This window comes from Humulus lupulus, chromosome 3 (genome assembly GCF_963169125.1).
Source record: "Humulus lupulus chromosome 3, drHumLupu1.1, whole genome shotgun sequence".
Classification (NCBI taxonomy): Eukaryota; Viridiplantae; Streptophyta; class Magnoliopsida; order Rosales; family Cannabaceae; genus Humulus; species Humulus lupulus.
The window spans coordinates 271,762,174-271,775,307 of record NC_084795.1 but is presented as its reverse complement, the minus strand read 5'-3'; positions in this window follow the sequence as shown (position 1 = coordinate 271,775,307).

Below are 13,134 nucleotides of genomic sequence, written 5' to 3'. Positions count from 1 at the left end.
ATTGGAGAATTCGGGGCATTACAACTATCCCCTCCTTACTGAAATTTCGTCCTCGAAATTTACGTGAACATCTTGGGATACTGACTCTGCATATCTGACTCCATCTCCCAGGTCGCCTCCTCGACCTTGCTGTTCCTCCACAATACCTTAACGAAAGGTATTGTCTTATTCCTGAGGACCTTGTCCTTCCTGTCAAGTATCTGAACTGGCTGCTCCTCAAAGGAGAGATCTGGCTCAAGCTCCAGATCTTCATAACTCAGAATATGGCCCACATCAGATACATACCTCCAAAGAGCTGATACATGAAACACATTGTGCACGGCCAACAACGCCAGAGGCAAGGCCAATCTGTAAGCCACCTGACCAATCCTCTCTAGGATTTCAAATGGACCTACAAATCTAGTGCTCAGCTTGCCTTTCTTCCCAAACCTTCTCACCCCTTTCCATGGTGAGACTCTGAGGAAAGCGTAGTCTCCTACCTGGAACTCCACGTTCCTGCGCTTGGGATCCGCATAGCTCTTCTGTCTACTCTGAGAAGCGAGCATTCTAGCTCTAATCTTCTCAATAGCCTCACTGGTCCTCTGAATTGCCTCAGGACCTAAGTATCTTCTTTCACCTGTCTCATCCTAATGAATAGGAGATCTGCACTTCTTACCATACATCATCTCATAAGGTGCAACCCCAATGGTAGACTGGTAACTGTTGTTATAGGAGAATTCTATCAAAGGCAGATACTTACTCCAAGATCCACCAAAGTCCAGTACACATGCTCTCAACATGTCTTCTAGAATCTAAATCGTCCTCTCAGATTGCCCATCTATCTGCGGATGATAAGCAGTACTGAACTTCAACTGCGTCCCCATGGCCTTCTGCAAACTTCTCCAGAACTTGGAAGTAAAAGTGGGGTCCCGATTTGACACGATCGACCTAGGCGCACCATGGAGTCGCACGATCTCTTTCACATAGAGATCTGCATACTGGTCAACTGTATAAGTAGTCCTCACTGGTAGAAAGTGAGCTGACTTGGTGTAGCGATCCACTATCACCCAAATAGAATCGTGCTGACCAACAGTCCTGGGTAAGCCCACCACAAAATCCATTGTGATGTCTTCCCACTTCCATTCTGGGATGTCCAGAGGCTGCAATGACCCTGCCGGCCCCTGATGCTCCGCCTTGACCTATTGACATGTCAAGCACTTAAAGCCACATACTCAACTACATCTCTCTTCATCCCCGGCCACCAATACAATGATCTCACATACTGATACATCTTCGTGGTGCCTGGATGCAAAGAGTAAGGTGTAGTATGAGATTCATCTAGAATCTCTCGCCTCAATGCAGTGTCCAGCGGAACACATATCCGCCCCTTGTACCTCAACAAGCCTAACTCAGACACTGAATAATCTCTGGACGCTCCAGCCAGAACATCCTCTCTAATCTTGATCAGCTGTGGATCACTCAACTGACCTTCTTTGATTCTCTCCAACAGCGTAGACTGTAGCGTAATGTTAGCCAACTGGCCCACCAGCAATTCTATACCAGCTCTGGTCATGTCATCTGCTAATTCTCTGGCTATCAGCCTCATACCATGAATCTGTCCTGGACCCTTCCGGCTCAAAGCATCAGCTGCCACGTTGGCTTTTCCTGGGTGATACAGGATCTCACAGTCATAATCTTTTACTAACTTCAGCCAACGCCTTTGCCTCATATTCAAGTCTTTCTGGGTGAAGAAGTACTTCAGGCTCTTGTGGTCTGTATAGATCTCACACTTCTCTCCATAGAGATAGTGCCTCCATATCTTTAAAGCAAAGACCACCGCTGCTAACTCTAGATCATGGGTAGGATACCTCTTTTCATACTCCTTCAACTGGCGAGAAGCATAGGCAATCACCTTCTCTGACTGCATCAGAACACAGCCCAAACCCTGATGAGAAGCATCACAGTAAATCAAAAACTTCTCCTGATCTGTCGGAAGACTCAGAATAGGAGCTGTAATCAACCTCTGTTTCAGTTCCTAGAAGCTGTTCTCACACTTATCTGACCACACAAACTTCCGACTCTTGCGTGTCAGTTCAGTAAAAACACCAGCTATCTTTGAGAACCCTTCCACGAAGCGTCTATAATAACCTGCCAATCCAAGGAAACTTCTAACCTCAGAAGCATTCTTCGGCCTTGGACAATCTCTGACTGCTTCAATCTTTGTTGGATCTACCATAATCCCCTCCTTACTGACAATATGTCCAAGAAAAGATACCTGAGACAACCAGAACTCGCACTTCTTGAATTTAGCAAACAGCTTGTGTTTCCTCAGCCTCTGAAGAACTAATCTCAAGTGATACTCATGTTCTGATTCAGACTGAGAATATACCAGTATATCATCGATGAAAACAATCACAAACTGGTCTAGAAAATCCTTGAACACTCTGTTCATCAAATCCATTAAAGCAGCAGGGGCATTAGTCAATCCAAATGACATTACTAGAAACTCGTAATGCCCATACCTGGTACGAAAATCAGTCTTCGGTATATCTCCTTCCTTGACCCTCAACTGATGATAACCAAAACGAAGGTCGATCTTAGAGAATACCTTCTTGCCTTGCAACTGATCGAACAGATCATCTATCCTTGGAAAAGGATACTTGTTCTTAATTGTTAGTTTATTCAGTTCTTTGTAATCAATACACATTCTCAGAGAACCATCCTTCTTCTTTACAAACAGAACTGGCGCACCCCAAGGTGAAAAACTAGGTCTGATAAAACCCAAATCCAACAGTTCTTGCAACTGCACTTTTAATTCTTTCAACTCAGCTGGGGCCATTCTGTAAGGCGCTCTAGACACTGGCTCCGTCCCTGGTGCCAGTTCTATAACGAACTCAATTTCTCTGTGTGGTGGCAATCCTGGCAAATCTTTTGGAAATACATCCAGAAACTCACAAACTAACCTGGTATCCTCTGGTCTCACTGGCACGACCTGGGTGGTATCAACCACACTGGCTAAGAATCCAATGCAACCTCTTTGCAATAAATCCCTGGCCCTCAACACAGAAATCATAGGAATACGAGGTCCATGCATAGCACTAACAAACACAAAAGGATCCTCACCTTCAGGCTCAAAGGTGACCATCTTCCTTCTGCAATCAATAGTTGCCCCATACTTTGCCAACCAATCCATACCAAGTATCATATCAAAGTCAGTCATAACCAACTCTATCAAGTCCACTGACAACTCTCTGCCCTCCACTGTCACTAGCAAATATCTGACCCATCTCCTGGATACCACTAACTCTCCAATGGGTAACAAGGTACCAAACTTCACAGCACAGAAATCACAAGGTCTACATAATCTATCAATAATACTATTAGCAACAAAGGAGTGTGTAGCACCAGAATCAATCAACACATTATAAGGGGTTCCAGCACTAAGAAGCTGACCTGTAACAACTGAGGGGGAAGCCTTAGCTTCTGCTTGTGTCAACGTGAACACTCGAGCTGGGGTCGAGCTGTCCACCCCTGGTTACCCCAGAACAGTTACGGTGAACCGAAAATTTGACTCATTGCCTGATGAATTCCTCAGCTTTAGCTGCCCTGATGGCGTCATTGTAATACTTTTCATTGAATAGAGTCTGAAACTCTTCCCACGTCAGAGCATTCACATTCTTGGTCTGGGTAATCACTTCCCACCAAATCCGGGCATCCTCCCGAAACATATAAGTAGCATAGGCCACCCTCTCATTACCAGCTACCCTCATAAAGTCAAGGATAGTGGTAATCATGCTCATCCATTGTTCAGCCTTGGCAGGATCAGTAATGCCTTCAAAAACTGGAGGTTGTTGCTTCCTGAAACTCTCATAAAGAGGTTCCCATTTATTTCCTACCTCAGGCAGCTGCCCAGCTGCTGGCACCGACACAGAAGGTGCCCCTGATACACCAACCACTGCAAGCACTTGTTGCTGTCTCAGGAGACGAAGCTCCTTTCCCTGTTTCAACACTGTAGCCTGCAACTCATTAAACAACTGCTGCCAGTTTGCAGGAGTTGGCTGTGGAATCTGAGACTGGTCATTTTCCTGACCCTGGCTATTATTGTTATTCTTGCCCTGATCACTCTAGCCAGCTGTAGTGTCTGTCTGTTCTGGGTTCATTCTTATCTGATACCTTGCTGAAACATTGATCAATACGGCTGGTCAGGTAGTAATAACTAAACCTCTTGCCACCTCACGGTCCAAGAACAAGCAGACAATTATCATATTCCACAGTCATTCAATATTCACAAGCAGATACACGTTTATGGCATTCAGTACTCAGCATGTATCACATAACAATTCATAATATTTCAGGGGCACAGGTTCAACACAGTGTCTCATGCACACAGGTAAAGCATATGCACCACATTTAGGCAGTTATGCACATAACTACATAAATAGTTACCAAACCATGAGTCGAGCTTGACTTCAATGATGTGTGTACATGCCCAGTCAGTCTACAGGAACCTTAACCTTGGCATTGCTCTGATACCAAGTTGTAACGCCCTGGTTACCCCAGAACAGTTACGGTGACCGGTGAACCGGAAATTTGACTCATTGCCTGAGTCATTTGGTTAAGACGTGATCTAAGTGTTATTAACAGGCTAAGGTGAAAATCAGCAAAAAGGAAAGGATATGTTTTATCTAGTACATAAAACTGTTCATGGGCCCACAAGAACATTTACAAGTTATTTACAACTCAAAAAGGTCATTACTATTCCAAAATTATAAACCCGCCGACCTAAGCGGCAAAAATAGGGTAAACCCCCTAGTTCCTCTGAGAACTCCTTGGCCGTGGTGGTCAAGCGGCCGCATATGTACACATCACCACCTAAGCTCTCCACTCAAGGCTGGGTGAGCTTTTCTTTCCCTTTACCCGCACCACATAGCACCCATGAGCCAAAGCCCAGCAAGAAAACATAGCATTATATGTAAGTGTTATCAAATGATTATCATTATAATCACACATAGCTCATAACTCTCAAACAGGTGAGTGAATATCACTTGAGGTTCTGATAAACCATATTGAGTGACTGACAAGCAAGTCACTAATTCAAATGGAAGAGTGGCTGCTAGGTAAGCCACTAGCCTTCAACAAATGAGAGACTGATGGGTAAGTCTCTATTTTAACAAGTGAGTGACTGATGGGTAAGCCACACAAGCGCTTATAATATTCATCGAACTTGAGGTCGGTCCGGCATTAATGCTCTTTTGAGTCATCCAATGCAGAAAGTCGATTAGATATAATCTTTATTGGCTTGCGTGAATCACGCTAAGGCCGTCCTGACTAATGAGTCAACACTATGTGACCAGTGCCCAGTACCACTGCCAAACCTGACTAATAAGTCACAGCTTCACAGTTGATACTAGCACCTTTGCCAAATCTGACTAATGAGTCAGTACCATGCACAAGTGAGCAACAGTTGCTAAGTATTCAATGATCATTCCATGTACACATTTACATAACCAACATGCCTCATGAATAACCATGCATGTCACTTATGGGGTGCAGTTTTCTTACCTCTGGTTCGAGCTAGAATGAATAAAAGAACGACCCTTGAGAACGATCAACCTTTAGATTCCTTAGCGGTTACCTAATCATAACCAATTATAATCCATTAATAAAATAAATTAATAAATGGTTCACAATCTAAAACCACACTCCCGGGATTAATCCCCCACTCTCGGGAATCTTAATATACTCAAACGGGGCAAAGGATCCAAACCCCGACCCTTAAGGATCATTCCGAGCCCTAAAATAGGTTTGCTGAAAAATGGACCAGCGATGCAGCCCTATTGAATGGCGCTGCAGCCCTATTAAATGGCGCTGCAGCCCAATTTCCAAGTCAGAGAGCCCAGCTCTGTGCCCTGCCTAGCGCTGCTGCGCCAATTACAGACCAGAAACTTTCTGGTTCTTCTTCCTTGCGATTTCTCTTGAAACCAACCCTCCATAACAATACAAAACCTTACCAAAGCACCCAATTCAACCCCTAAACTTCATCTACATCATACCCTCATCAAAACCCAATCAATCTTACACAAAAACTCCCATTGATTCCAACTATCCACGTCAAAACTATAAGCTGAAAACTATAATGAAAAACAGAGTATGGCTTATTTTCATGAATGAATTCTTACCTCAAATGAGATTTAAGTCCTTTTCAATGGATGAACCAAGTCTACAACTTCCAAGCTTTGATTTCCTAGCTTGTATCTTCAAATTGGGACCAAAAACTTCAAAGGAAGAAGGAGAGAAATGGATGTACGGGAAGGGAATTTCTTGCTCTGTTTTTGTTCTGTTTTCTACAGCCATCTAAAGTCTCATATACATCCAAACCAAATGACCTAAATGCCCCTAGGTCATTTAAGGCTTCTAAAGTTATTCCAAGGGTAAAATCGGTATTTTTCACCTATCTCGTTAATCATAATTAACGCTCTCCAATTCCCGCTAACCTCAATAATCTCAAACACCAATAATTCATATCCTGTTACCCTATAACTCCCGGTAATGCTCTAATCATCAAAATCACCCCGAGACTCCTCCCGAGCCTCGAACTCAAACCTATTATGACCAGACCGCTAATTTACATTCCATGATCGTCTCATGCTGAATGGTTCGAACAAACCCACATTATAATGTGGTGTCAAAATATATCACCAACATGCATACAAATATACAATTTACCCTCAACGGGCCAAATTACCATCACACTCCTGTAATTAGAAATATGGACTCACATGCATGCATTTCACATCATATTATAATATAATCCAGATATACATGCATTTTATCAATTAATAACATAATTAAGCAAGTATGGCCCTCCCGACCTACTATTCATGCCTTTAAACACATCGAAGAATTCGGGGCATTACAGGTACTAACGTGTGGTATATCACATGCAAAGATCCTGACTGTTGTTGGAGACTGTGAGGGAAAAAACTACCAATGTCCCCCATGCTTGAGATCATGGTATACAATAGCGTACACACATGCTCACTAGAAGTGCGATAAAAAGGTCATCGTCAAGCTGCACCGTGGGTCGTTGGACACCTCATAAAGAACAAATACGTAGTTGATGGACCAGTTACATGGCAAACAACATAAACGAGGATATGAAGAAAAAATTCGGTATTGATATGAGTTATGAAAAGGCATGGAGATGTAGGGAGAAGGCACTTACGTATGTTAGGGGGACATATGAAGATTCGAATTGCAAGTTGCCATCCTACTTGCACATGTTGCAGCAAAAGAATCTAGGTACAATTAATGATTTTGTCACTGACGATGGACGTTTCCTATATTTCTTCTTTTCCCTTGGAGTTTGTAGGAGGGGATTCAGATTTTGTCGTCCTGTGATATGTGTGGATGGCATGTTCCTGAAGAACAAGTATGGTGACCATATGCTATGTGTCGTTGCTTTGGATGCGAATAGTCATTTATATCCAATTGCGTTCGGGTTGGTGGATAGTGAAAACCACAACTCGTGGAAATATTTCATGACAAAGTTGAAGGAAGCCATTGGGGACGTTAATGACTTGGCTTTCGTGTCAGATAAGCATGCTAGAATTATTCATGCTCTAGAGGTTGTCTTTCCTGATGCCTACCACGACGCATGCTACCATCACATCAGTATGAATGTGAAAGCTAAGTTCAAGACTGATCACTGTCACAGTGAGATGTGGGCAACAACCTATGCATGGAAGAATACCGAATTTCTAAAGCATTTTGAAAATATTAAGCGAATGGATCCTCCCATAGTTGCCTATTTGGAGGGAATTGGTTTTCGATAAGTGGTCTCGTCCTTTCTATCTTGGAAAATGATACAATATAATGACAAGCAACTAAGCTGAAAGCTTCAACAACAAGACTAAGGATGAAAGAACCTTTCCAGTTACAATTTTTTTGGAATTCATTCGATTCACACTACAATCTTGGTTTTCTGAACGACATAGTGTGACACAGAAGACTACCACCAAATTATCCACCCTGATGGAGGCAGATGTATCGAACAATGCTGACAAAGGAAGGTTCATGGATGTCTATGCCCTTGGCCAATTCGAGTTTCATGTAACTGGTGCAGACAGAGATGCTGAGGTGAATTTGATGATGAAATCATGCTCATGTGGGGTATTCCAGCTCATAGGCACACCTTGTCCCCATGCAGTTGCAACATCTATAGAGCGTGGGGTGAACCTTTACTCTTTGTGTTCACCGTTTTACACCATTGAGTCATGGAGGAATTTGTACAAAGAAACCATTTACCCAACTGGGAACGAGGATGACTGGATACTTCCAGATGACATTAAGAATATGGTAGTTTGTGTACCCATAGAGAAACAACAAGTTGGTCTTCCAAAGAAGCCAAAGCTAGGAAGACCAAGGACAAACCGTTGGCCATCCGGCGGGGAAAAAGATGTGAAAATGCGTAAGTGCAGTAGATGTGGTGGTCGTGGCCACAACAAGTCCTCATGCAAAGCTCGACTTTGAGTATAATTTTTGTTGTATTTTATTTAAACTTGATTGGTCATGTTATTTTTTTTGTTTTTTTATTGTCGTTAATGAATTTTGATCGCGTGGATTTTTACTGCTAATTTTCGTTAATGATTTGCATGCTCGATACACAATTTTTTTAATAACTTAAATTTTAAGGAAAGAAATATAACAAGAAGAGAATGTTCAATTTCTAACATTCTGATACCATAAGTCAACTGTTCATTTGTTTCTGAACAACTCCATGTTGTCATTGCAGATCGTGTGAAGTGGTAGCCTACCCAATAAGTGCTCGATGTGCTTGATGGCATACACACCACAATCTCCACTGTGAACGAAACATAAAATGCATTAGTAACAAAATCAACATAGAATTTAATTTAAAAAACTTGAATAAAATCTAGAATTTTGATTACCTGACTTTGGTTTGGGGTACTGAATCAACTGGCATGTGGTGCACGTTGAACTCTTTGCATCTTTTAGCTCTAGGTGGAATCGTCAATCGAGGGTCGTCCTTGAAAAGCTGTGACTGCAAGAACAACTATGGGAACAAAGTAGACCATGACTTCATAAAGGAATGCAGTTGTTTATCACTTATCACTGTCACGTCTGAATCATAAACATTCAGAGTCCAAGTAGAAATGGAGGCGTCAACTGCAAACCAATGCGCTTGAAGGTAGTTCTGGCACCAATATACAATGTCTACTCCCTTCCACGACGCCAGAAATTGATTGTCAATTCCCGTAATCATTGACATCACATCTGAATCCCAGAAAAACCTTTTCTTATCCGCTTCCTTGGCATTCTGATATGCATCATAATGGGCTGGTACCACTTGTGAGAACATAGTATTCATCACAACAGCATCTTGCCGATACGCCCCGGGATAGAACTGTCGACGCCTACGTAGCATATGCTTGGCCGCATCAATATGCTGCAAAAATGATAGGAAAGCAATTGTTAAACCATCTACCTCTACCCATTGAATGTAGAGTACCAGAATGTTTGATTAGCTAGCTAGATAGTAGTAGTTAGTATTAGTTTATAGTATGATAGTTACCATGGATTTTGGTTCAAGTCGGGACTTAGTTGGAAACTCGTAGCAACACCTATAGATCTTATAAGTTTAACCTATAGTTTAAGAATATTAATTATAACATAAGGTTTGATTAATATAACTGATTATAAAGATGTCATTTATTATAATATAAGGTTTAGATAGAACTAATAAGATCATGACACTTGTCGTGTGCATGTTTATTAAGGATTTAAGTATTTTTATGAATAGTTTAATTAAAAAGAAAGATCTATAAGCTCTAGAACCTTCCAGCAGCTTTAAGATCGTATTATGAATCAGTCAAAGCTATTTATCCAATTCAAATTAAGCTGATAAAGTGCAATTATGTGTCTAATATTTCAACGTATGCCGATATATCGCAGCTATAGGGGCGATATATCGCCACACGAGAGATACGAAAAACACGTTGATTTCACACGATTGAAACCACGAGCACCCGGGACATAGGGCCAAGCGATATATCACCTAGGGCGGGCGATATATCGGCCCTAGGACCATATTTTCAAACGTCGTAGAAACCGAGCTTGATTCATCCCTTAACCTCTTGACTTGCCTCTGAACATTTTTGACTGAGTCTTAAGCACCTGTTGAACTAATATTCAAATATTTTTTAATTAATATTCATTATTTTATTCAAGCTAAAAGGAGATATTTTCACACCTTGAACTCTATAAATAGGACCTAGTACCCAGCCATTTCTCTCATTCTTCAAGCTGTGTTCAGAGCCTTCAAGCTGCTAGGGCTACTATAGAGTGATACGCTTGGGTTTGGGATAAAAGCTTTATCATCTTAAGCTTTATAAACACTTGGGAAGTGAGATATAGAGTGTTTTTTCAATATCGAGGTGTAGATCGGTTCTAGTACATCCAAAGGTATTCTTATTCTTAAGTTCATTTATGTATGGTTCTTTAGTTTTCTTTACTCAAATCCTAACTCGTTGTTTTCGATTCTTGGTTAGGTATTTAAGTTCTTTGAACTTAAGATTTCTTTTCAGTAAGCTTCTTCTTGATGGTTTAGTTCTCTTCTTTATCATCTCTTTTCTTTAGAAATACTCACCATTCTTATAGTTGGTTTTAGGAGTGTTATAAATCCCGTCCTTGTTCTCAAATATCCCGGTGTTGGTAAGGAAAATAGGATAGATTTTATGTGCTGTTATGTTTTGATATGTTTTTAACTCTTGAGTATATGATTTGTTTAGATAACAAGAATATAATTGTTTAGCCAACAAGCATATAATTTGTTTAGATAACAAACATATAACTTGTTTAGATAACAAGTCCCAATAATATATTCCTTGGGCATATGATTTGTTTAGATAACGAGCCCCATAAATTTATATGACTTGTTTAGATAACTAGCCCCGTAAATTTATGGGCATATGATTGCCTAGCTAGCAAGCCCCAAGAATTATGATGGTCATTGTAATACTTGTTTTTATTTATAGTCATATGTTTTATAGAATATGTTTATAATATAGTTTTATGCTTATATGTGTTAGTAGATTTTCCTTGCTGGGCATTAAGCTCACTTCTTTATTTTTTTATGTGATGCAGGAAAATAGATATGGTGGCGAAAGGATTCTTGGTAGCTTGACTTGTGTATTAAGGATGAAGGGATTCGATGGACGACGTTATTTTTATTTAGTCTCTTTAAATTATGTTTTTATGTATTTTCTGCATTTAGTTTTGTAAACAACTTCATTTAATTTAAAGTTATGTTTTATTTTAAAATAATGGGATCCCATACCGCTCATTTATGTATTTCAGTATTTACTTTGGAGTTTTTAATAAAGTTATGAATATTCCTTATGTATGTTTTCTCAAAAATAGTGGCTATGTCTAGTAGTTTTAATGGTCCAAGGCCTTAGAAATAGTTGGGTCATTACATCGAACCAACATCGTACCCCATCGAACCCTATCGACCTCAATTTAAAGCTACTAGTACTAAACCATCTGCCTCTACCCATCAAATCCACATTGAACCCCTATCTAACCTAATTTAATGCTACTAGAACCAAACCATCTGCCTTTACCCATCGAAACCCTATCGAACCCTTATCAAACCCCATCGAATCCAATTTAAAGATACTAGAACCAAACCATCTGCCTCTACCCATCGAACCCCTATCGAACCAACATCGAACTCCTATCGAACCCCATCGAACTCAATTTAAAGCTACTAGAACCAAACCATCTGCCTCTACCCATCGAACTCCTATCGAACCCCATTTAAAGCTACTAGAACCAAACACCTGCCTCTCCCTATCAGAACCAATGTTTATACCAGATAAAATATATTAATAAAATTACTTACCCCATCATCGATCCAAAATTGTGGTGTCTTCAGCATCAGAAACCAACTCGGACCATACACACCAGTTTTGACATCCTTTTTCGTCTTGTTCGGAATATCTCCAAGCAACCACTTGTCGACCGTCCTGTACTGTGTAGCAAGTGGCTTCTTCAGAGGATCGAGGACTAATGGCACGTCATCAATCGCATCCACACGAGCTTTCTTCCTGGTTGGGTCGGTGTAGTCTTCAAATTTCTTAGGTTTGCGTCTTTTCCTCTTGGCCAATTCAAACTCTACACTAGCAACATCCCCAGGTTCTATTATAGCAACACCTGGGGTCTCGAGATTTGCTGTGAGTACTATCGGGGGAGGAGTGCCTATGTCATGTACGACAAAATCATCTGGGAGGTCAATTGAGTCGGAATCAGAATCATTCTCCGTCGTGCCTCTGCGAAGATCTTGTACAAATGTCAAGATCTTATTGACAGCTTCCATGATGACCGACTGGTTCTGTAGGATGGTATCTTGACGAATCTCGACTCGCTCCAACCTCTCCAACACCTCCCGTAAATGAGGTTGATCAGGACTGGGGTGTACTGATGGGGCCAGGGTCGAGGGTGTGGGGCCGATGGGGACTGGGGTATCCTCGTCATCAGGGCCATCAACAAAAATATTGGCTGCCTTCGCAACCTCAGCAGCTATCTCCACCACCTTCTCAAAATCAGTGGGAGTTTCTACCTCTTCTTCTTGGCCCAACCCAGGATACAAGGGAGCATCACCCTCAGTCAGAGCACTATAATAATCTATCTCCGAAGGGCGGGGCTTCAACATGGACAACACAATCAATTGCATCAAATACAAAGCATTAAGTTAGTTTGAAACCACCAAAGAATAATGTATTTTGACATAATATAGAAGAACTTACACTCATCTTCTTAAACATCGGTGCAAGGTCGGCCTTCGAAATAGGACGCTCCTTATTGCTCGACCAACTGAGCGTCCTCGGAAACTGGTTTCCATGGTTAATACCATACTCACGTGCAAACTGCTAGATGACCTCGTATGCCCAATACTACAATGTAGGGACATAACCATACAAACTGTATTTTTCTTTTTTATGTTTCCCCTTAACTTCCTTCTTCTTCTTCTCATAGTTCCTCTTCTAATGATGCATGTCCTTTTGACATGCATCCACAAGCTTATTAAAAGACACCTTCCCCCATGGGTAAGTAAAGAAGTACTCAGTGTCC